The sequence below is a fragment of the Protopterus annectens genome, chromosome 3.part1 (genome assembly GCF_019279795.1).
Source record: "Protopterus annectens isolate FY-2018-M chromosome 3.part1, PAN1.0, whole genome shotgun sequence".
NCBI lineage: Eukaryota > Metazoa > Chordata > Ceratodontiformes > Protopteridae > Protopterus > Protopterus annectens.
The window spans coordinates 1,591,241,764-1,591,267,737 of NC_056732.1; the positions used below are offsets into that span (position 1 = coordinate 1,591,241,764).

Below are 25,974 nucleotides of genomic sequence, written 5' to 3' on the forward strand. Positions count from 1 at the left end.
GGGAAGGGAACAGCATCCTTGTTGGTGGTGGTCAGCCACATCATCTGCTGTTAGCCAACATGGCCGTGCCTGATTACGCTGCCATAGTGGCATTACCTCCATTGCTCCATCAGTGGGTGAGCTGTCCAGACACACCCTGATGTGGCAGGCCATGGGGTTGTGGTCCTGGGCATCACCCGTGAAGGGAGCTCATCCAGCAGACATCAGTTAAATTCAGGTAGCAGCATTGCATCTGACCGTGGAATGACTGTGCCAAGTGCAACTCCTGGCAGAGCTAGTTTTCATGGTTGGGGATGATAACGAACTGCCACCTCTACCACACACAGCTCACACTTGTCTGACATACCAATATGTAGAGCTAGCAAAAAGCTTGGCTGTGTTCATGCACTCACTCACCAATTTCACCTGGAAGACCTCTACAGACACAGATACACACACACACACACACACACACCAGTTGCATGGTTCAGCTGTGCAGCTTAAAACTAATTTTGTCTCACTGGCCATTTGTTTGTTTATCCAAATGTCTGCCTGCAACTTTTTCTTACTCTTACATACTCACTAACCTTTTGTGTCAGTCTAGGCTTCCTGCCCCCCTCCCCCACAACACCCAGTGCAAGTGATAACTGTGCCATATCCCTGTTTTCTAACTTCTGGATTCAGCGATACATAAGTTGTGTCTGATGTTAACGGTACATAGCTGACTTAGTGCTTAGGTACATCTGCATTTGTGGTGTTGAACTGGTATTTGGACCTTTGAATTATACTAGCCTTCGGAAGTAAGACAGCTGATAGCTCACTATTTCCCAATGTTATTGTAAATGATCTTGTGATGGTTTAGTCTGAACCTGCAATGTGTAGCATTACTTTCTAACTTCTATCTTTAATGATTTTCCAGCACAAGCGTATGGTGCTAAACTGGAAGGCATGCAGTGATCATCAGTACTTTGAGAGGTATGACACTGTGAATCTTTGATGCCCGAGGCCTACTACTAAATAATGGACACACATACATCAAATAAGTCTCTGCTGTCACTTTAACTAACATAATTTCTGTACAAATCACCCACCTTTTACTTGCTTTCAATACCAAGTCATGAAATACAAGGTTATGCCATTCATTCATATTACACAATACACTCCAGGTTCAAGGCTTACCTTGTAAATGGAGCAGTTGCCAAAGTTTTAGTTCAGGGCTTACTGATGCAAACAGTACACAGCCAATACGTGGAGAGGTACAGGTTTGTGACAGTTGCCTGGCATCAAAGTTAGTAATATGTATGTGCATAGGAAGAAGGTTTTAGGCCCTTGGGTGGTGAATGAGTGTGCTATGCACAGTCTCTTAGCCAATGCGAGGGCATATTGAGCAAGCCTACAACTGCCTTCACCCACAGCAGCTGGTGGTTCCCCCACTGACTCCTCATCCATGTTTGGCTGTGGTGCCCTTGGAAATGGTGGTGAGATGTGTGCTCCTTCCCCATGCTGATCCTGCTGAAGCGTTTTTCTCAGGATAATGTTGGTTAGCATGGCACATACTGTGAATATTTCTGTAAATGTCTGTGGATTGTACTGCAGGGCTCCCCCAGATTTATCCAGGCACCAGAACCATGACTTTAGCAGCCCAAAGACGCACACTATTTCTAGTTTGAATGCATGCCTCATTATAGAGTTCTTCAGTGGGTGTGTGCGCGCATTTTTGATGGATGTTATCACCCACAGTTCCAGTGCATAACCTACATCCCCCCCAAGTAAATGACCATGTGGGATACCCCCCGCAGCAAACAGCTGATCCAGTTGGGAGGTGTGCCCAATATGCGAGTTGTGGTAACTGACTGGGTTGCCAGCAAATACATTCAAGATAATTCCCTTGGCATTACACAAATCCTAGCAGTTAAAGTGGAAACCCTTTCTGTTTATGTAGAGCCTACCCTGTTCCTTGGGTGGTGCCTTAATGTCTACACAAGTGCAATTTATGGCATCCAGTACTTCAGGATAGTGTGCTACAGGGTATAACTCCTGCATATTTCTGGCTATCTCCTCAGGAGTATGGGGAAAATATATGTAGTCACTGGCATGTTGCAGTGCAGCATTCAAGAACTGATGGAGGGGGGTCCTGGATGCTGATGCCTGTGACACCCCCAGCATATTCCCTATTGATTTCAGAAAGGTACCTGTAGCTAAGATTCTGTGCACTACACAAACCTTTGTCTCCACTGGGATAGGTTGTCCTCAGGTGGCCCTAGCTCTGAGGAGGACAACAGAGGTTGCAGAGCTCCTGTAGTGTTTATCCACCCTGTAGTGCACTACAATTTCTACATAATGTAAGTTGTGAAAAGTTAAACGGGGGCTGACAACTCTTCTTCTTGGCCTACATCTACTGGCAGTAGTAACAGCAGCACAGACGTCAGCCTGTTGTACATACAAATGAATTAAAGCAGCAGCCCCTAACATTATTTCTGTGTAGACCCATTTCCATGGCTTTATTAAAATAGGTTTTGGAATTCGCAAGGAAAACCAGCACTGAGTCTACACAGTTGCTTTATAGCTTGTTAAATAGGTCCAACCATGTTGGACTGGTTGATTGGTATACAATTCAGCTGCTTATGCTGCAATTAGCATGGCATGGCATTTGCCATGTTTGGGTGGTGGTGTGAGCCACTTACTGAATCCAAAACGGCATGCTACTGTGTAAATGGATCATGTAGGACTTTATTGAATTGAGCTGCATATCTTACAGTAAAACCAAGAGCAAACTGATTTATTCTTGGTACCAAATCACCAGAAAACAGAAAGACAGTGGCTCAAAATTTACCAAGGGTAAAATATATGCTCACTATCAACACAACATAGCCATGTACACAAAAGCAGCAAATTATGAAGCCTTAACAAGACCACAGTTTATGCAACAACCTGGTCACCTCTTATAAACAGTGCAGGTGTCACAGAAAAGAGCTCGAATGTAACAGCCACATACAAAGAAATTAGCCAAGTGCCAAGCTGAGATTCCAGACAGACTGCTGAAGAATTTTCCCACCCTAGAAAAATACTCTAAACAAATTCAGATAAAGGAACAGCTTCTGAAAACCTACTAACTAAGCACTAATATTGTAGAAAATGGACAAAGCAAATGTACAAGAGTTGAACACTGGGAGAAGAAAGTGAAAAATAAAACCAGAAAACTAATTATCTTAACTTCAAGAATTAAGAGGTCAGAAATTACCAGGAGGGTAAACAAACTGAAATCTATTCTAAATCCTGGAAGATATTAGAAAAAGCACTTTTCAAACCACCCAAGAATAAATATGTAACCTTGAAAAGAGTAGATGTGTGCACACAGATGCATGTTTAAAAGATATGAAGAGGTCTTTCTGTGTGCATAGGATTAGAGATGGTATAAATGGCACCTTGAGACTCCCCTAAAGAGAGGCAACTAGCCTAGTGGGACTAATCCAGTTAAGAATAAATAAAAGAATGAATGAATAAATAAAATTAAAGAAAGGCATCTAGTGACTAGAAAGTTTAGGTGTCAAGCTACCAGAGTTCTGCCTACCTTAAAGTCCTTAAGGAAGAAAAAAGATGGGCCAATGCTTATACATGTCACCCATTTCCAGATTGTAATTAAAGTAAACAAGTAGCTAATGTTCATCACGACTACCACACATTATAAAATCTGCTGAATGTCAGCGATGTCTGACAGAATGCCAAGCAATGAACCAGTCAGTAGCAATTTCACTGCTAGCACAAATGTTTCCTACACTAAACTTCTAGTACAAATTTTATTTTTACTTTACATTTGTTTAAAAAATCAGTGGTATGCATCTATATTACAATATCACACACTACTAAATGATTACAAAGTGAAAATGCTGTAGGACTATAAATCTATAAGCATACATTTTAGAAGCGTTTTCCTAATGCTTCTTTACTTTATCTGTTTTGTTTCCAAAATGTTGCATATTGTACTACTACTCATTTAAAAAATGTTTCATCTACAATTTTGAAAAATTCTACACTGTTTTTTTGATATTTCTAGCAGAGATATTACCAAAAAACACTGAATAACTGTGGGGGAGGGGCACTTTTCAAATCACAATAAACTTTTGTTTTTGCACAGTTCAGAATTTTTTTTTTTTAATTGCCTGTAAATAAGGCTAAACCACAGAAAGGCATGGCGACTGTAGAAAACTCTGCTGAACAACAGATTTGTAGACATGACACTGACATTATTTACTACAAACCGTGACTGCAGAAGCAGTGTTGGCAAATCTACTCCAGAATCTTGCAAACTGAAATTCACATACAATGTGCATGTACGTGAATTTAATTTTGCAAGATTCTTGGGTGATGGATTTGCCTATGAATTCCCAATCTCATCCCAGTAATTGTCCTAATGATGCATCATCTTCAGTAAACCATGCTCCCCCCAAAGAATTCAAATACAAAAGAAAACTATTGCTTTGATGCTATCACATTTTAGCTGATTACAGTGAATGACCCGCGGTGGTGGTGCTGCGGTAGCATTGTCGCCTCACAGTTAGACGTTTCCCGTTCGATTCTCAGTTACAGCGTCTTCTGTGTGGCGACATGCGTGAATGGGCGTTCCTTCATTGAAGGTTGTGCGTTAGGCCCGGCAAGCCAGCACATAAAAATCTACTACCAATCATTAGCGGACCGGAATTCCGCTGTGGCGACCCCTAACCGGGAAAAGCCGAAAGACACAACAACAGTGAATGAACTACAAACAATGCTATGGATAGTATTGCTTGTTTCATGGTGCATGATCATCTGTCGAGTTCTCCAGCAAGGTACTTTTTGTGCAGTTTGTCATGTCCCCCCATGTCCCCCCCCCTGCTTTTTACTATGTACTACAGGTTTCTTGCATGTTTCACAGCCATGTTGGTAGGTGTACTAGTGGGACTAATCCAGTTAAGAATAAGAATGAATAAATAAAATTAAATACTCAAAATATTCCTAGGTACTTGTACATCCGTGTGTGGTGTATGTGATACATTTAGGTCCTGTGATAAACTGGTACTCTGTCCAGTGCAGTTTGACACTGTCTGCTCTGACAGGCTTTGGGCCCCCCTTAACCCTGCAATGGATAGAGAGAGAACTGAAAATTAATCTATTACAGATCTGCAATTGACTTCTGACATGCTCAGCTAACGTCCACTAGCCTGAGTTACTCTGCATGCCTGTTGAGATTCTGTGGACTATAATATCAATCCTTAGAAAAGCAAAACTATAAGTGTGAACGCAGGAGAATATATACCAAGTCTAAGGTTAGACAACATTGTGGAGTATTCACCACTCTCAAAGGTACAGTGATCACACATATAGTAAGTGCAATAGTACCATTAATACTTGGAAAGCTATATATCCTGTGTTCTATTATACTCCTACATATATTAATTTATACCACATATTGGATTCTGTCTATATATTACTGCAAAGCTTTTCTCAGACTACAGTGAAAAAAGGCTGGAAAGCAAAGCTAGAATAACCTGGTCATCAAATGGAAATTTATAAAATTAAAATAAGCAAAGTGGCAAGATATGGTGAGTGGGACATGGTGGGAAGATCCCTGAAAATGTAAGTGAGCTTTAAATCACTATGTCAGGACTTCTCATAGCTTTCCTCATATCAAGAAAACTAATCTTAAATCATCTTGAAGGTCCACTGAATGATACGAGTTGTGAAACCCTCTTCATTACCAAGTTTAATCAGCATCACAGAGCTTCATATGAGATAAATTATTCAGTGAACAACTTACTCACCAAACTCTAGGTATAAGATCATTTTTGAGGTCACCTCTTCTTACTAGACCTCATTCTGCATTCTAGGACAATCCTGCACCTTGATTTCAGGCACATTAACTGCAAAGTGATTTGCAATATGCATCTCTTACTAACAGAAAGGTAGATTCTCCTTTCTGTTGGTGATTAAATTTACCCAGAAATGTCTCGAGAGGAGCTGCTACTATTAGGATGTTGCCATTGCTACATAAAATTATCCCTACATGTCTAATTCTTCCAGGCACACGATCCCTCTTATGACCTATATCTTGCACTTCTTTGGGCAAGAGCATGCACAGTGCACATTACAACTGAAAGTTACTACAAAAAGTGAAAGTCTGGAAATGCAACCAACTCTGCAACAACAAATGAACATAATTCACATCAAGTTACGTCCAATCCACTTAAAAGCACTACAAGTTAACTCAACACAAGATGCATGCAGGTGCAGAGAAATACTAAACAGGGCTGGTGTTAGCATTTTGGGGGCACTCACATGTCAAGTTTGGGCCCCCCCCCATGCTGCAAACTTTTAGGAGTAGTACATACAGACTCTGTAAAAATATGCATCTACCATGGAGCTGGAGTATTGAGTGTATTACTAAATTTCCTGGATTTTTTGCATTCGCTGATATTGTGGTTTTTCATAGTATGTATAGACTAACCTGTAGCTACAGTGCTCTTACAGTTCTTACAGTACAACAGGCCTATGTACTTATCCTGTGTTTACCCATCTCAAAGAGGGATATTCAGTTACTGGCATTTAAGTTACAATGCTGATACACAATAGCAGCAACTTTATGTACAGGTCTGGACTTGGGTGAAATGTTGCCTATATGGTCTAAAGTGCATTTTCTTTTTACATAATCTTTTCATCCAATGATGGCTTGAACAAAAATTATGATTAAGGAAAGTAATTCAGTGTTGCTGTTCAGCTTAAGTTTTCTTTGCATCCTTTCAGCATACCATTCCTGACCAAGTCAACACAGTAATAACCATTTAGGAAACAACTCGGATAAGCCAGAGCCCAAGAAGCCATAGGGTTATAGGTGTTCTAGGACGCATTTTACGGCATCTTCGCAACCTTTTAATCCAATGGTGTCCTAAACAAAAACATGGTAAGAAAATAATTTTCTTTTTCTTTCATGGAAGAAATAAGCTGCACCCAGGCTCAATATTCAAAGATGACAAAATAGTAGCTCACAACAAAGTAATAAGTCATTTGTTGTCTGGATAAATAGGTGCAATCTGGGAATACAGCCTGCCTCCCTAACCCCTTCCCACCAAAAAAAAGATAGTCACTGCCTATGCATCCCCTCTGGTATTAGATTGGGATGAAAGCAGAGGTTCATATGGTCACAGTCATGTGTTTCAAGTGAGTGCTGACACACATATACATAGCATGCCTCCTCACTCCTCAACCCAAACTGTCAAAGGCAGATACCTGCATACATGCCTGAAGTGTGATTGTGAGGAAAGTGAAAAGAATAACGATTACAGTAATGTATTAAACTTTGTTGTTCCTAGACCGTACACACTCCCCCTACACAAGCTATAGTAACCTTCTTCGTACACCTCTGAGGTCTGTGAGAAAAGTAATACAAACAATGCAGCTTCCTGTACACACACATCTGAGTAGGGCTGGTTTTGGAATGGGTGCAGTTGATAGAGGCGATCAGCTTTTATCCTAACAGAATCAGCTCTGTTCAGGTTAATGAGCGTAATCAGAAAATTAATACTGAACCAGCAACAGCTTCTGTGGGGCTCTCACACAGTCAAAGATGATTAAGGGAGCCCCCTGTATTAATTTACACAGTCTGGGGAGTGAGGGCTACAAGACTTGAGTGTTTAAATGTTCTGTGATATATTTTATGCATTACTTTTGAAATATAATTACTTGTTAGCTACATTTTTTGCTGATACCCAGAAGAATAATGTGTCCTGGCATCATTAGGCGTATGCACAGATAAAAATCAGTGATATTTTTTAGAAATACACACATGCACACACCCACTCACCACATAAATACTAGTTTTGTACCTACTTCAGCAAACAGCAGTACATTGTGCAACACTGGTACTACTACACCAGATCAGGAACTGCTGTTTAGCAGTCATGAAACAGCAGCAGGGGTAATTCACTTTTAGTTACCTCAGTGAAGAGTGATACATACCTTTCACAGTCTCCGATTTCACAGACCTTCCCTGATTTTGCTCATAATTTTGCTCTGTCCTTCATAAAATTGTTGATTTGCTGATGAATCATTCAGGAATATAGTCAGTCAATAACTCCACACATCAGAGCTTTATACCACTTATTGTCCAAAAAAATGTATGTTGATGCAAAAGGCATTAATCTATTAACTTTAAGTGAATTAGAGTAATATTTAATATGTGCTCCTCTCTTTGAGCCTTTATTCTGCTATTATTTTTGGAATTGTGCTGAATTCTTCTGCAAAGCAGTTGAGAGAGTTGTAATATCTGGTGTTCTACCAGTGTTTATAAAACTCCCTGAAAGAAATAAACATCCATGAAGATCGGAAGCATCAGCTCTTCTTAAAATACAAGGTTTGCACTCAGATTAGTCTCTCCGGCCTGCTGATCTTGCTGCTGCTTATGTTCATTACCAGCTTTATCCTAACAGGGTCATTCCACAGCCCTGCTCAGGTTAAGAGCATCATAAGGACATTGATACATTTTTTTCCTCATTTTTCCTATCCATCAGCTGCTTTTGTGAGGCCCCCACACAGTCAACGATGATTAAGGGGCCCCCTTGCAGCCACAGGTATTGCAGGTATCTAAAGCCGGCTGTGGTGTTGGTTTTGGTGGAGAGAAGGTCCACCCAGCAGAATTTAACTAAGCCAGAGGCACTATTGTCAGTGGTCAAATATTTAATGGTATTGTGAAACCTGTTCATTGATAAAAACACTGTTACTATAACCAGAGATATCTTTGAATTTTAAAGGAGATATAAAGTTTTTAACAACCTGATTTATTAAGTATACAAGATTGTTGTACTAGCTTTTGCTAGTTTGATAAACATGTTACAACATATCAGGATAAGACATTGTGCTGTGGTAAGGGGCCCCCAGCGACCATGGAGTTTGCTGGTGCCTAAAGCTGGCTACGCTACTAAAAACTTTGTTTTATTCTTCCTAGCTATGCTTGTAAAAGTTTAAACGTACATTCCAGTAACAGCTCTTGGAGCAAAAAGCTTCCAACAGTGCACTGCTGACATAAGGAGGGTAACCCAAATGTTTCCAAAAATGATGTAAAATAAGTCAAAAGGTCTGCTGAAAACACAGGATGACAACATTAGGACAAGGGACACTTACTGCTAAGCCTACTGCACAAGTAAAGATGTGTTTATAGAAGAACTAGATTTCACAGCACTGGCAACTCAAAGTTTCCAAAATGGGCTAATTAAAACACTTAGAATAGCTGGCTGTTGGTCTGGCATATGTGCACTGCTTCATTTAACATTCAGCATAACCACTGTGCCACAGACTGAAAACTACAATTACGTCTTTTTAACGCATGCTGTAACCGCTTTAACTGAGCCAAGTACATTAAAGACTAAGGAAGAATGGCTTGTTACATACATCTGCAATAGTTAAGTGATTTCAGTATCAGAATCAAGTTTTGAAACCATCTCGAGGGAGTATGTAAATATCTCCAAGTTTGGGTCTCAACTACATGGAAATGATTACAGGGCATGACTTTTTTTTCATAGATTTTAGTATAAGTTACCCAGCTAAACCTTGCCAAACTGCTGTGTGCATTTAGAAGTAATCAAAAAGCTTGTATTATGTCAACTAATTCTAACTTGTACTGTATGCAAATCAAACTCAGTTTAGCAAAGTGCAGTTTATTTATATGTTGTCTTAATGTCTGCTCTTCTAAAGATATTACACTGCATCACTATTAATAACAGCAAGACAATCTGCCCATTACGTTGGTCTTTTTGCTGCCACTGGCACTGGACAACTGTGTTCGGTTCCCTTGTTCTTCACCACTTACCCCTTGATTTCCTAAACCTAACTGGAGCTACAGAAAAAAAAAAGTGTTTTCCCCCTTAAACCTGGAAAGAAGAAATAAAGTTGGTAACTTCTTTGGTATCTCTACACCCTCCCATCATCCTTCCTCTTCAGGCCAATACCCCTACAATACATCTTTTCGTTTTATATGCCAAACCATTGTTTACAGCTGTCTAAGGCAACATAGTCTCAGACTTTGATTTTAATTATCTGTTAAATGCGAATAAGAACTGGCCTTTATTTGATCCTTTTCAGTCACAGCCTAGGCCAGAAGTGCAAGAGTAAACAACATATATCAGGGCACTTTAATCGTTACATGTTTTATGTTTTGGAATATGAGGGGAAAAACCTTCATACCCACAAAAAGACAAATACAAAACATAAATTACCCATACATACAGCAAAGTGAGTGGTGGTCAGAAATAAGCAAAGAAGAAATGATTATCATTTAGATGTCCATTCAAAATTTTACTTCCAGTATTACATGGTCAGTCTGCACCTATGAAACTTATTTTGTTGCAGGAATTGTTAAAATGTACTTGAACCCACTAACAGGCTTTTCACAAGCCTTACATAATATAAGAACACATTAAGTATATGACAAACATAATTATACCTTGACTTTTTTTGTACACACCAGCCCTCAAAAATCCAGTCAGTTTTTATCATTCAGCTGTACTTATTAAAAATCTTTTAATAAAGGAAATGTTGTTAAAACTAAATATCACATACATAGAGAAAATATTCCAAAGAGGCATTATTTTATATTTATTAATAATAAACAAAGGTTTAAAATCAAGTACACATTATGTCTGTCAAAGAAAGCACATTAAAGCATCAATTTCGAGTTTCCATTAATCTGGAAAAAAGTACACTTACTGTTTATATCCCAAACCTTTCAAGCAAATGGATTTTATTACACTTTCCCTTACACAATAAATGAAAAATAATGCTTAATTCTGGCCTACAGAATCCCAAGGATTCCCAGGGATTCAATGTACCTCACTTAGGAAATCTTCTGAAAAGAACAATGAACCTTACTGAGGGAAATGTTTTGGCACAAAGTAAGAATTCTGAACTTTACATAAAACACATTTGTGCACAATAACCATCTGCTACCAAAAGAGTATTTAGGCAAAGATACAAGGCAATGTCACCCTAAAAATGAGTATACCTTACAGTCACAAACTCAATTCTTGAATGTAATGAACATGAGAATTTAAAATCCTGAGTCAAAAACTGTGCAAATATGTGCGCGCACAAACCGCAGAAAACCACGTCAGAAGTAAACACGTGACTCTGTATTGGAAAATGGCACACACAAATGGTTCGTCTTTGGACTGCCACTGCTGAACCGTTCCCATTCCTGTGGCAAGTACTTCTAGTAGAATTCCATGTTGAGACATCTTTTTGTAAGTATAAGCCTTACTGCTTAGGGGATTCTCATGGCAAATGGAGTTTGAGGAGGCTACAACCAGATAAGATATTTTTCACAAGCAGTTTATCTCCAACAGAGTCTGATCCAGTGTTTGACGCATGCTGACATTTTCCTCTTTAGTGCTGGTAATTTGCTCTGTCATAAGGTTAAAAAATCAAACAGAAATAATGTAATGCCAGTTTTGTACAAAGAAAAGCATGCATACGTTAGAGATTCTAGATATTCTAAGTTATGTTAAGCAGACCAGAACATGTTCAAAATGTAATGGCAACCTTTCTTATTAAACTCTACAGTTATTCTCGAATTTACAAAGGGAAATGGAGACAAGAGAACAGTTATTTACCTTGAATGCAGCAAGCAGACACAGAAAACTTGACAGGGGACAGGTAAGACCACAACAAGAAATAGGTGGTTCATGCACAAGTCAACCCTGTGTATCATGTCAGATTACATCTGGAAGCACCAATATCCGTTTCCCTGAGCATCACATAAGGCTAAATACAGGAAAGTACAGCACCTTTTGGAGTTAAAGTACAGACAGACCACACATAGCCCACCTTAATTCTGTGGTCCATCACTTCGGGAAATAGGTTACAACCTAACATTTTATGACCCAGATTAAAGGAAGAGAAAGTGACTGCTGCTGGTCCACCTCCCAGAAAAAAAACATGGCTTACAGAATGAGCTCTACATTTGTATCAACGAACACTAGAAATTCTGTTTAGAATTGGAAAATTGCTATTCTGGTATATAAAATGTGTAAGTCCCATTTATCTGAAAAAGGCAGGGGGCTCCAATATAGATGAAACTCACATGACCCCACATCAAGCAGGACAAAAGTACCATCTGATGTCAAAAGAAACCAGCAAAGGATGAACAGGAAAATATATTGGGATCTTAGATATAGCATGGGACAGGAGATCATGCATTTAACATACAACATGCATGTGATATTTGTAGATTTTTTTTCAATGCATAAAAGGGTTTGCCACCAGGAAATGCAACAGTTTATATATTCAAGGGCACTATACTCTGACAGCGTATGGTAACACGCAATCGTGAAGAGTACTCTGCTAACAGGAGATATTAGCTCTTAAATGCCTATTGGCCAACTTTGCAACAACATTAAGAAATGGGGCACAGATTTAAAAGGATGCAACTATTTAACATGCAAAGACTGACACAGTACTGACAATCCACTAATAAAACTAATCTCCTTTATTAAACTAGGTGAGGGTATAAGAGTACTGCAACACTAAAGTAGAAAACTCGAAAAGAAAATAATCAAACATGAATGCACAATCAACTTCTACTTTGGCCCAATTAATCACTCTTGAACCTGTTCTCTCATCGATCTTATGCTACAGTTTTCTACTTGGATAACATGACTAAACAAAAAGTCTGTTGAGTTTAATGATGTCCTATGTTATCTGATCTGACATTGCATAACATGTTTAAAAAATTCAGTTGGTCTAAGAGACAGCCAGATCACAAGAATTTCTGAGCTCACTTCAACAAATGCTGCAATACTTTCTATGCTCGCCCCCACTTTGCTTAGAAAAAAATCAGTACAACTCAGCAGAAAAATGCTTACAAAAATGTGCAGTAACGAAAAGGGACTAAAATCTGCTGGCGAAATTTAAGTACCAGTCAGTTAACATGTTAAAGTGAAAAGGAAATGCTGACAAAATGGGAAAACCTGAACAGTATGCTGAGCAGGTCATTCTTTGTACTCCTGTCAGCAAACACAAATACAGTTAGGACTAGAGTCATTTTCATATGCCCAAACTATTGAGACTCCTGGGACAAATATCTAAATAAAATTAAAAGCAGTCACCATTTTCCAAATAATTACTAAAACGTAGCGCCATCACCTAGCAAAGCCTAGTTAATGCATCATAGTTCTTAGATTTCCATTCATAATAAAAAGCCAACCACAGCATAAACTGAACATGAAAAAAGTCCAAACTTGCCTCAAACTCTTATCCCAGCACATTAAGTTCAATGTCTGGATTTTTCCAAGAGTTACTACAGTTTTATTACAGATGCATAATCTTTTCCAAAGAGCCATGCATTTTAACTTTCTGTGGTAGCATTTTGGTAATTACTGTGTGTACAAGTATGTATAGTACACACTTCTGTTCCACTTCAAATTTCTAAACACATCTTAGATCATCATCCAGAATTAAATGGGGTATAAAAATATTAATGCATAACCTAATGTAAAGAACTAATCCTCATTCAAAGTCAGTTTTAATTCCTTAGAAAGGCGAGAATTTTGCTCAAGTTGCTGGTAGAGACGGTCTGCACAGTCCGCAAGCAGGTTAGAAAAAGGAAAGAAAAAGAGAGCAAAAACATTAGACAGTGGAGTGGTAAAGCCAGGCTTGTTAGTACAAGACATCAATATCCAGCACACTCAATATTGTTAGTACACTCTGCAAAAATGAGTCATTGCAATACATCACCTTTTCTCCAAATGATGAATGAGCACGTCACTCTGAAGCTATACTTTTATGCTCAAGTTCAAGTCAACAGATTATAGTGCCAAACAGGCCATTATATTTTAATCAAAAGTATGAAAACCTGTACACAAAATCTACATGTAAGCTGATGACACCAAGAAGCAAAACAGCCCCTTGAACACAAAGTCTGACAAAAGAAAAAAAAAAAGTTCCTGTTCATCAAACATGGCCTTGATGAAACAGAAAAGCATTAATATCCCCCACACTAACACATAGGAATTCATACAATACACTAGTACCATTCTACATAGGCATGATGAAGTGTGATTCCTGGTTTTCATTTAATAAACTAACCATGTTCAGTAGCACTACTAATTCTCTGTATGGTGAGATACACACCCTACTCAGTGCATTTGACAAATGGTGTTTTAATATCCTTGTTCAATTAGTACCATAGGTTTGGTTTGACCTAAATGGTCATTGGGCATAATGCCTTCTCAATTTCATCTACCCATGTTTACAGTGTGCAGGTATCTGCCTATCAATTCTAGTCCAATAGAACATGCAAAACAGAGCGACAGTGCAGGGTATCCATAAGACTAGGCTACTAGGTTTTAGTTAATAAAAAGAGGCATATGTCCTCTTGTCTATTCCCACACCATCATTCAAAGTGATGCAGCTTTTGGCACGCTTTGGTAGTAAAATAATACAGCCTTTGATAATACCAATGCACTTCCACAAAAAATTAAAATGTTAGCACTAACTTACCAGGACAGCAGGAATAAAGTGCAGTCACGAGCAAGAATACTTACAGTTGACACTGCCTTGAAGTTCTACTGCTAACAGTACATCTTAACAGTTGGGTAACTGCTCTTACCTTCCTAACTTTAACTCAGCCTGCTTTATAGCCAGCAGCACACCTCTACCCCAAGAGCAGAAGTGGCTCGCACTAATGTTCTATGGATTCTTAACAGTGTACAAGACAATGAAATACATGCTGCATTGCTAGGAAAATTCTCTAGTCATTCCTGCAAAGGGTTTAGCAGAGTAGTAAAGTATTGGCCATGGAAAAGCAAAACATTATCACACCTTGAGTAACCACTTCAAGTATTATGATGACATGCTATAAAAAAACATGCATCTTCTTAGATGGAAAGATGGGGAGAAGCTTTACTGTTACAATGATCTCGCCTTAAAGATATTATTGTGTTATCAAATTATCATAATTGTACATGTTAGAGAGTTTACTGTTGCAGTAGTGACAATACTTGGCAATTCTACTGCAGAAGATCTGAAGATCAACACCATCCCATCTGGTGTGGGAGTTGCTGTGTCTTTGCGGAAGATACGGAAGGGTTGTTTGCAAATTAGAGCTTGCAGTTCCGAGATGGCCACTACAAAGGCAATCTCTTCCAAGTCAAAGTTTGACGGATGTAGCAGCTACTGGCTCAGAGTTGCAACATTAACATGCCTAGCACACGGTTGAAGTCCATGACTGAGACATTACTTTACTGTGAGGCTGCAGATTCAATACTCCCTTGGGAAATTGCTTTACAAATATAGAAGGAATAACGTGTGGGATTCCATGATAAGTAAGCTGATATTGGAGACGCATGTACCCTCACTTAAGTCCATATTGATTTGTAACGCTCTAAAGCTATTTGATTATTAGCCACCTCTTTGGCACAAAACAAAGAAACTTCATTTTGTTAGGTATGGCTTCCTTGTACTTGACTTCATAGCCTCCCTTAAGACAGCCCATTCGGAGAAAACATTTGTCTAAAGGTAATGACAACTACGCCATCCAAGCTATCAGCCTTATGAGTCTTCAGATTGAAGCCTATGAGTTACCCCTTGTAGTGGGTCTAGAGTTCCAGATATTGAGGCAGCAGAACAGTCTCTGTCCATACCACACTTCGTGATAAGGAGGGTTACTACTGTTTCAGCCAAAACAGCCATGAGGAGCATTTCTGGCATGTCTTCTGGCCTGTCCTCCTTTACATTCTGTATTACGTTGAGAAGGACAGGGAGAAAGGCAGAGTGAAAAAAATAAAGGACTTTTGCAAAACTTCTTGCAGTATGCACTCAACCCCCCCCCAGCTCTTTAAGTGGAAAAAAAAACATGTTTATGAGTGGGCATGCATGCACTGTTTTTCAGGTGTTTGTTTGCATTTGTTTACCGGGAAAATCCACTGGACTAGGTGAGCCCATTTTCAGTGAAAGCCCAGGGACAAAAGCTCCACAAGGTTAAACAACAAACATAATATGAATCACATGACATTAACAAAAAGAATGCAAGAGTTTACACGTAATGTAAATACTACTTACAGCTAACACAACTGATTTACATTTACAGTATTTACAAACAATGAAGGGTATGCAGTGTTAAACACTAGTCTAAGATTGGCACACTAAAACGTACAGTTCATAAGAAATGGGTTGGTTACAGTTGTAGTACAGATACAGCAATATGATCACTGCCCTGTATTCAAGTATTCAAAATAGATAGTGTGCAAGGGTTTTTGGAGTAGGGAGCAAGCAAGTTCCTTTAAGTAGAAAATTAATTTATTGAACTGAGAGGTTTTAATATGAGTAGGTTAATAGATTTAGGAGGAAGGTCAAGCGTTTGGTAGGTTATGGAATTAAAATGGAGGGAATCAGGTTTTAGGGAGTGCAGATTTAGCATGTGAGCAGTGCTAGAGAGAAGCAAGTTGTTTAAGGAACTTCTTAAACCAGACAGGATTACTGGTGGTTCTGACTGGTGATGGAAGAGTCCCATAGCTTGGAGACAGTAAAAGAAGAGAGCATTTGTCCAAGTGCAAGGTTTGGCTTTATAACTTTGAGCTATAGCTTGTTTTCTGATCTGAGAGCTCTGTTAGGATGGTACAAAGTCAGTACAGATGAAAGAGAAGGGCAGTCTGAAGGTCTGTGTACAAGTCTATGTGCAGTGGTTAATTGTAAATTTGTGAGAAGGTGTGGGAATTCGAGCTAGCTAAGTTGTTGCAGTTATGTACAGTGGTAGTCTGAGAATTTAGCATTTGTTATGAATTTAGCAATTTCACTGTAGCATGTGTCAAGTCTGGAATTAAGAAAGGACTGGATATTGGTAAGGACAGAAGCACCGTACAACAGAGATGGTACCAGGAAGGATGTGGTGAGTGACAGTTTTACTTTATGGCCAAGGAAATATTTGTGTCTGTAGAGCATGCCTATTTTTGATGCTGCTGTGTATATGGAGGTCAAATGTAAGGTTTTCTATTATAACACCTAACAGTTTAGTACTTGGTACAACTTCTATAATGGTGTTGATTTTGGCCTGGATACTGAAATCATTTTAGTTAAGGAGGTAGTTTTTTGGGGTGAATATAAGGAGTTTAGTTTTACTAGGGTTTAGAGCGAGGTGATTGGACATCCAAGTTTTGATGGAAGTGTAGGCATCTCGGGTAAGTTTTTAAAGTTTGGATATGGATTTGGTGGTGCAGATGATGGTAGAATCATCTGCATATTGGATGATGGTGCTTTGAGTAAATGACAGCTGCTGATGAATATGTTAAACAACAAGGGGCCCAGTATGGAATGCCTGTGGTTGTGTTTAGAAAAGGTGAGAAAGAATGTTGCCACTTGCTAGACTGCTGCCCTTTGGAGACAGAGCTAGAAAACCAGGTTAACATGGGGTGGAGAGGGTGAAATAACCAAGTTGGAGAGTTTGGTGTGAAGAAGTGAATGGGATACAGTATCAAAGAATTTACAGTGGTCGAGTGTGGAGACAATGTTGTCAGTGTCATAGGCCTGGTTTACTGTGTCCATGAAGGAAATGAGAGTTGTGATAGTACTGTGTCCAGGCCTGAAGCCTTGCTGAGTGAGACAGAGGGTTTGGTTTTGTACTAGGTACCCTTCTGAATTTCTTATTTGGAGCATGGCATATGTTCACCAAGATAAAAGATACTACACACCTCCAGTACTTGAGCTCTCTGGCAGTCATCTCATTTTGTCATATTATGGAAGTGAAATATGTGGTGGGAAGGAATGTTTTTGGTTTGTTGTGTCCTAAACAGCTCCTAGGACCTGGACTTGTTTATACAGTATTAGTTCTGATTTGGACAGGGTCAGCCAGAGTCGAGGGCTCTGGAAGTAGGCCAGGATAAATTGCAGAAGTGCCACAGTCTCCTCTCAGGCTAAGGCCTGAATCAGACAGTCCAGGTAGGGATAGATCTCAGTTCTGGCAGCTGACCTAGTATCAGTATACACTTCTAGTTCTACCCGCACTCCAATCAGCCCACATTCCAATGACCAAATTTAAGACAGGACAAGCAAGGATCTTTAGGACATCCGGGGGGGGGGGGGTCACTGCTGCCCTCCAAACTTTTATTTTTTTTTATTTTTTTGACCTATGCCTGTTTCTCCCTTTCACCCTCCATTGCAGATCCCAATGGTTGTGTCCCAGCTCGGGCACCCAATGGAGACATACAGCATATTAGCCTACCTCTGCAGCACCACTGCCATATGTCCACCTTCCCCCCTTTGAATCACACCTCCAAATCACAACATACCAAACCTCCAACAGGGACTATCACGAGATGCCCACAGGACCACCCTCCCTCCCTGGGATGGCAATACCCATCCTTCCCTGCCACTCCATCAGTTACCCAAGCTAATCAAACTAGGTTGGCTGGGTGGTTAGTCAGGCCTTTATCCCTCTACATCACTGGAAAGGTGTATTTTGTAAAACACCATTGGTACAGAAGATTAACTAAGAAGGGCAATGAAGTAAACTGGCAGTAAGTACTTCCTGTTTCCTAGTACTGTGTCTGTTCTAGCTAGTGGAACAGGGAAGCAGCCATCTTTCAGGTCTGAGATAACTATGACAGTCTCATTTAAGAAGAAAGAGACAGGGTTAGTATTCTGAACTTTTAGCAGTTGTAGAAATTTGTTTAGCCTTGATAAGTCCAACACAGACCTCTAAGGAACATTTGTTTTGTTTGAACTAGGAAATCCAAGCACAACCCTGAGCCTTACTCCTGCTCTGGCATTCTATCTACAGCCCTCTGGCACAGAAGGTCCTGCAGTGTGGGTTTGATTAGACATCTTTGTTCTCTGGGTATTTGCAGGATACAAGAGAATCTTGGTATTTTTGTAACGCAAAACCTGTACTCTTGCGCAAAGATTCTTAGAACCCATGTGCCTTGAGCACCATCCACCACCAGCATTTAACAAATCGTCCCAAATGACCCCCTATTTTTAGGGAAGAATGGGAGGAAGAGGTAAGTTTGGGGAGGGATTTAGCAGGAGGGAAGAGCTAAACTAAGACTTCGACGTTCCCTTGTGGCACCTAGCCCTGAAGGGCTCCCAGTTTCTCCTTTTGGTTGGCTTGCCACTTCCTCATGAACTGACAGAGGATTAGGGATATAAGCTGTTAATAAGCAGCTCCCTGCAGTCCAAAGATTGAGTCCTTCGGTCTCCACTTGCCTGCTATGCAACTCGGAGCAAATCATTTAACCACAATATTCTGGGCCATTATAAGAACCCCTAGACCCATGCCTAGTAATTACCTATGAACCTATGCATTAGGCTGCACTGCCTTCACCTTTACCTCCAATTTTATTTTAAAAAACACTTGTTCCACAGTGGATCCAAACAGTAGCTCCTTTTCTAATGAGGTTCTGAGAGCTGATTTTTCATATGATCTGACAAGGGTTAGGTCCTCAGTCAGGTATGTCTAATAACCAATCTCCCCAGCACTGCACAATGTATTCACTGCATCACAGCTACACTTCTTAGTGTTTGACAACATGGGAGGTGGGGGTACTTAGTTCTAGAACATTTATTTCTCAGGATTCTATCCATCTCCACAGCACTATTTGGGCCAGAAGAGTCCCTAAAAATGTTAGCATTTTGTTTGACAAGTCACACTCCTGAAGACCAGGGTTTGTTCCCAAAGTCTTACTCTGAGAATTATTCTTGGTTAGAGCAAAGTAGATACTTTTCTGGAATGCACTGTCACAGTAATTGAATAAGCAATTAGGATGTAGTATAGATACTTACAGGTACATACACCCCTGTCAAAACAGTTGGGCTTGCTTAGTGTAGGGGATTAAGGAGGATGGCTCCAAAGAAGCACTAGTGAATACATCCTCTAAAGATTCAGTCACTGCAGAAAAAGTTATAGGTTTTGGCTCTGGTAAGCGAAGAAGTTCTCTACACCATTTCTGGGCATCCTTACAGTCTTCACACTCCCAAATGAAGAAATCAATCATCATGTTCAAATGAGAAATTTTATGGTGAGAAGGCAAAGATACAGTGAGCTAAACACCTGATTCCTAAAAAAAAGAGGTCCATACAGGCCAATTCATCCACTTCAGAATCAGAAGAGTTGGATTCCTCAGAGCGATCCTTTATTCAAAATGGGGATACCCGATACTGATTACTATGGTGGGTGCTGCAGGTTCTTGAAAAGGGGCCTGGATGGTAGTGAGGTGTGAGAAGGGCCTGGCCAGCAATGGTTATCGTAATCGGGTAAATATTCAAGGGCAGGATGCCTAAGCTCTGCTTTTGGGAGTGATTGCTGCAGTGGTAGTTTCTGGTTATGGGCAGGCACTGACTATTTTTTGAGCCAGAAGTCCTTGTTTGCCAGAAGAAAAAAAGGGAATACAACCCCCACCCCCAGTTTTCAAAACGTGTGTGCACTGGTAACATATGCCAAAGAGGAAGTAGCCAGACATACTGATGTAGGTCTTCAGCTCGAGAGGAAGAGCCATCATCTGAAAGCAAGGTGGGTCTCCTGATGGGTATCACCCGAGGTCCAATTCCAATTAGGAGTCAGAGGCCATAAAAGAACACCACCAGACCAGATACCCTTGAGTTAAGGCTGTTTCTGCTCTTAGCGAGTATGTAACTGACCTCCCAGGATTCCTTCTCTCTGGGCATTTCGCCTTGCATTTTTGGGCAAGGTATGCAGCCTTTTTAGTGTCAGATAACCATGGAGAGATTTAGCTCCCCACTTGATGTTCTTTTAATCAACTGCAGTAGCTCTCCAGGTGCAAATTATTATGGGGTGTGACTGGTAAATGTAAATCAATCTACAGTGCCTTTCAGGCACTTAACTACTGGTATTGCATCTACAGTCTGAATTAAAGTTCTTTAAAGCTCTGTGTGTGGCATAAACTGTAGCTGCTGCTTGCTGCAACTAAAAAGGTAACAAGATGTAAGGTATAGTTTAAATGGAGATTTTTTTCTTCATCAGAAAGTCCAGTCTGCACTGAAGTGCTTCACTGCTCTGTATGCGAGGAATGTACCAGCCAAGAGTTAGGAAGGCACCACTTTGGTACAACTGAACTATTACATAAGAACAAGAGGTGACATCATGCTCTGTTGCTAAAGAGAACAAACGCAAATTAGTCTTTCCACTGGATCTCTCTCTTAAAAATAATGTAGTTAACTTTAGAAAGTGACACATCTGATGCCCCAAAGACTTCTAATCTACAAACAAGCAACACATGATGTAAAATAAGTTCCCCTCAAATAAGACACTTATCTGCACTCAAAGCCAAAAGGAAGCAAGGGACTAAATACCTGCAATGACCCAAGAACTTTCTCATATGGCAACAATAAATACAACTAAAAACAGTGGAGACAAGGCATCCATTTATACTACAGATACTCAGTTCTGACATCTTGGTGGTTTGGCATCCAACCAGCCAAGGAAAGGGGTGAAACATATGCATGCTTGCAATTGCACTATCTTCTTATGGAAGGGTCACCTTTTCTCCAAATCATATCATCACACTTGAGTATTTATCCAAACAATAATGTAGAAAAGTAGAGGTATGTGAGAAAGTCACTGTAAAAGCAGATGGCTGAGAACAGTAGTATCCATAGTACTTATGATCTACAGGAATTAGCTACAAACAGATTTTCACTCAAATGTCCTAACCCCATAACTCTGCTGATGCATGGGCAACAGAACACTCATCAGCACCATAACCACTCATGTGAGGATGCAAATTTGCATCTTGGAAAAAAGCAGTTTGATCATGCCATCTTATGTTCTTTTTCTTGACAGAGAAAAAAATACACCCTGTAGAAAGAAGGCGCTTCTATCACTGAGATTATACTTCAGACTCCCTACTGCAGTACCATGGCATTAGGCAGCAGGGACAAATGCTGGTAAGGGGATGGGATACCTTCAGCCCCATCTGTTCATATGGGCACAAAAGGACTTCCAGAATGAAATGGGAAGAATGGAGGAAGTTGGATCACACAGTGATCAAAACATCTAAATGTAACAGTGAGTTTCATAGGTTCGTCATATGGATCACTGTTGCAGAAGAATTCATGAAAAATGGGAAGACTCCCACAGATACTAACAAGGAAGAGATGGAGAAAAGTACAGTTTTGTACCTACCATAAATGTAGATGTTCGAGGATCCACATTGCTGCAGTCCTAACTATTGGGGTAGTCCGCTGTCCCGAGGTAGGCCGGAAGATACCAAAATACCATGGCTGGCGCGGTCAAAGCGCGTGGGCGGCGTCGATGCGTCAGGGCTATCGCATGACCGGCGTCCTCCTCGAACTTTCTTGCCCCAGATGTCCAGAAGACCTAAAAACAAGGCCAAAACCAAAAACTCCAAACAATCCTACACCCAAAAACTATGTACAATATATACAAGAGTACAAAGTATAACCTCACCTACAACCACCCTAAACACAGAGGGAAGGAGGAGGTAAATTGGACTGCAGCAATGTAAGATCCTCGAACATCTACATTTATGGTAGGTACAAACTGTACTATGTTGCTTCATTCCACATTGCTGCAGTCTAACTAATAGGTAGAATCCCAAAGCAGAAGTGAGGAAGCTGGCAAATCATAAGGAAGCAGGAGCTGACAACATGCCCTGCAAAATTGCTGTAGCAAAAACCAGCCCTAGATTTAGAGTAGAGAGGGAAGGTGGTAATGCTTAAGAAAGTATGCACTGAACTCCAAGTAGCTGCCTCAAAATATCCTTAGTTGCCACCCCCTTAAATGCTGTTGAAGTGGCAGTAGCCCTAGTGGAATGAGGCAGCCTAATCCCAGCGGAATCTCCCCTTGCCACATGATGGGAATAACAAAATGCAATACAAAACCAATCCACTTAGAAATAGTTTGTTTTGACACAGGCTTGCCCTGAACTCAAAGCAAAAGAAACAAACAACTGCTGAGACTGCCTAAAATCCTTAGTCACTGCTTAAATAATAGCATAACTGCCTGTGTACATCTAAATTGTGCAAAATCTTTTCCCCTTTATTTTGGGGATCTCTGCATAAAGAAGTAGGCAAATGAATAGTTTGGTTTAAAGCCACACTAGAAACCACCTTAGGCATAAAGGAAGGATTGGTAGCGTAATGATACCGTGTCCTTATGAAAAATCAAAAAAAGAGCTCTACATGTAAGGGCCTGCAATTCCAGAAACCCTTCTTGCAAGTAATGGCCAACAAAAAAGCAGTCTTCCATGACAAGTATTTCCAATTCAGCAGAAGCACTTGGGCTCAGCAGGTTGTAGAGTAAGTTTCTCAACACAAAATTGAGATCCCAAGCTTAGGAGTAGGAGCTCTCGTGGGGTCTTATATTCTTGCCCCTCCTAAAATTGCTTGAACAAGGATCACCGAAAACAATGGTGGTCACAATCCGTGAGCTGAAATTGCTGCAGCATGAATCTTACTGGAGAAAGACAAACCTTTGTCCAATAACTCAGTAAGATATTGAAAGAGCCACACTCAAATTAGGCTCAGAAATCTCCAAATTGTTTGCTGCACTCCAAAACAAAAATCTCTTCCATTTGTCTCACGTACACTTTCAGCATACTAGGTCTTCTGGCTTCCATAATCACATTTAAAACTTGTTGAGAAGCGAGACCTGCTGTGTTCAAACAGAATATACCAGGCTGTTAGATGAAGAGTGAAGCTTGACGCGTGAGCAGGTGACCTTCTTTCACAGAGACAACAGGTGTGGGAGATCAAGGTAAAGGCCATGGAAGCTTCCTTACCAGACTCCTCAGTAATGAGTACCAGTGTTGCCGAGGCCAATCTGGAGCTATTAAAATCATCCTTGAGCATGCTTTGTCTGACCTTTAGGAGCACCTTTGGGGAGAAAGAGGCAGAGGTGGAAAGGCATACTACATGAAGATTTTTCAACTGAAAAGAGCATCCACTTTCCAAACTATGTGATGAAAACTCTTTGTGCAAAACTTTGGCAGCTAGTGGTGGTTTAGTGGAGAAGCGAACAGATCTGTCTGGAGTTCCCCATGACACTGTCAATTTTAGAAATAGAAATACATGAAGATCCAGTTTCCACTCGTGAGGATCCATGATTGTCTACTTAACACATCTGCTGGGGTTCCTGCGCTCCCGGCAGAAACCTTGCCTGAAGAGTTAGTTGCAGCTGGCATGATCTCCCATAAAATCATTGCTTGCCCCTGCACAGCGGGTAAGAATGTATTTCCCCATATTTGTTGATGTACCACATGACAGTTGTGTTGTCTGTTAGAATCAACACCTGCCCTGGAAAAAGTAACTCATAGAAAGCCATTAATACCAAACTGGACTGCACAACATTTCTTTTCATGTTGATATGTAGATGCTGTAGTCTGGCAGGCCACTTGTCTTGTATCCACTTTCCATTTAGATGAGCTCCCCAAGCAATGTCACAGGCATCTATGCGTTAAGAATCTGACTTCGCCTCTGGCGAGGTCACAGAGTCCACTTGTTTAGGTGACATTCCTGGGCCACCATAGAATTCCTTTTGAATGCAAAGTTATTATTTGAATGGCAGTGTCCAAATCCTGGCAGTGCTGTGTCATTTTTGAATACCATTGCAGCTTCCTCATATGCAGTTTAGCATTAGGAAGCACCAGAATACAGATGCCATGAACCTAAGGCTTGAAGGACTGTCCTTTACGTCAGCCGGGACTGAAGAATAGGTGATGGAAGTAACTGGAAAGATTCTTTTACGTTGTCGAGGGGGTTAAAAAAGGCCATCTGAGCACTGTATTCAGTCTCACACCCAGCACATGTCTTGAGAGGTACTAGACTCAAGGACTTTTATTTAGTTCACAGAATACCTGGCATCTTAGCACTGCTATACAAATTCCAAATGCTGTAAAAAGGTCTTCCTTTTCTTGAGCAGAATCGGCGTCGTCCAAGTAAGGATAGATTTGAATTCCTTTTTAGCCTGGTAGCTATCACTGGAGCAGAACCTTTGTAGATACTCACCAAGTAGATAAGCCAAAAAGGAGCAGAAATGCAAGAGAACTGATAATGAGAATTTCCAGCTTTCAGCAGATACTTCCTGCAAAAGCAGTCTGATAGGCACATGAAGGTAAAGCTGGCTAGATCTAAAGTTACCATCCAGTGATCTTTGCCCAGCAGAGGTAAAAAGCTGTTGTAGCGTCAACATTTTGAACTTGGGAATGTCCAGATAAGTGTTGAGGCCAGATAAATCAAGTGGGTACTCCCGTATACCTTCTTGATTTACTAGGAACAGAAGCGAGAATAAAATCCCAGGCCTTTCTGGCACAGGGAACTGGCTAAGATAGCCCCTATTTGGAGCAACAGAGAAATTTGCTTGTGAGCCTCTTTTCTTTGTAGAGAATCTGGCATACTTACCTTTGAAGGAGGCAAGGTATGGAAATAAAACCTGTAACCGTGGTAGATGATATCAAAACCCATCTGTCTTGGGTAATTAAATCCCAATTTTCTTTGAAAGAGCCAGCCTTCACTCCCAAAGGTGCTGCCAGGCCGAGAATGTACTGGCAGCAGCTGAAAAGGTAGATCATTGGGTCTGTTCTGAAAGGACGACCCTACCTCACCAGAAGTCTGAGCAGGTGAACTCCTGTTCTAGGCCTAAGAACCTTGAGCTCTGCCCCTACTGCGTCTAGACCACCCTAGACTGGGAATCATAAGCAGGATATGTCCATCCCATGGTAGGCCCAATTTCCTGCACTAAACCCGGAGGCTGCACCTGCAAAATCATAACAGTTTGCATAGACTTAGCCTTGTCCTCCATTTTTGAACAAACTGCTTCCTGGCGAACCAAACAGCACATCAGATTGTGAGCATCCAAAATCCTTGTTTTTATGCTCAGCTAAATTCTGATCCCTCAACCAAGTGCCTACGAGAAGAACAGACCAGTGGCAGCCACTTTTCGAAGGAGGCCTGCACAGCATCAAAACCACACTGCAAGGAATGCTTACCCACCTGTTCAGACACACG

General features: G+C 40.5%; 1 long non-coding RNA gene across 1 annotated transcript; it reads right to left on the minus strand.

The window, feature by feature from the left end:
- Positions 1-10,586: 10,586 nt before the first annotated feature.
- LOC122798567 lies at positions 10,587-21,781 on the minus strand. The gene is made up of 2 exons (XR_006364282.1): positions 13,487-21,781; positions 10,587-11,404 (listed from the first exon to the last, which is right to left on the minus strand). It is a non-coding gene; the product is annotated as an uncharacterized LOC122798567 (long non-coding RNA).
- Positions 21,782-25,974: the final 4,193 nt, after the last annotated feature.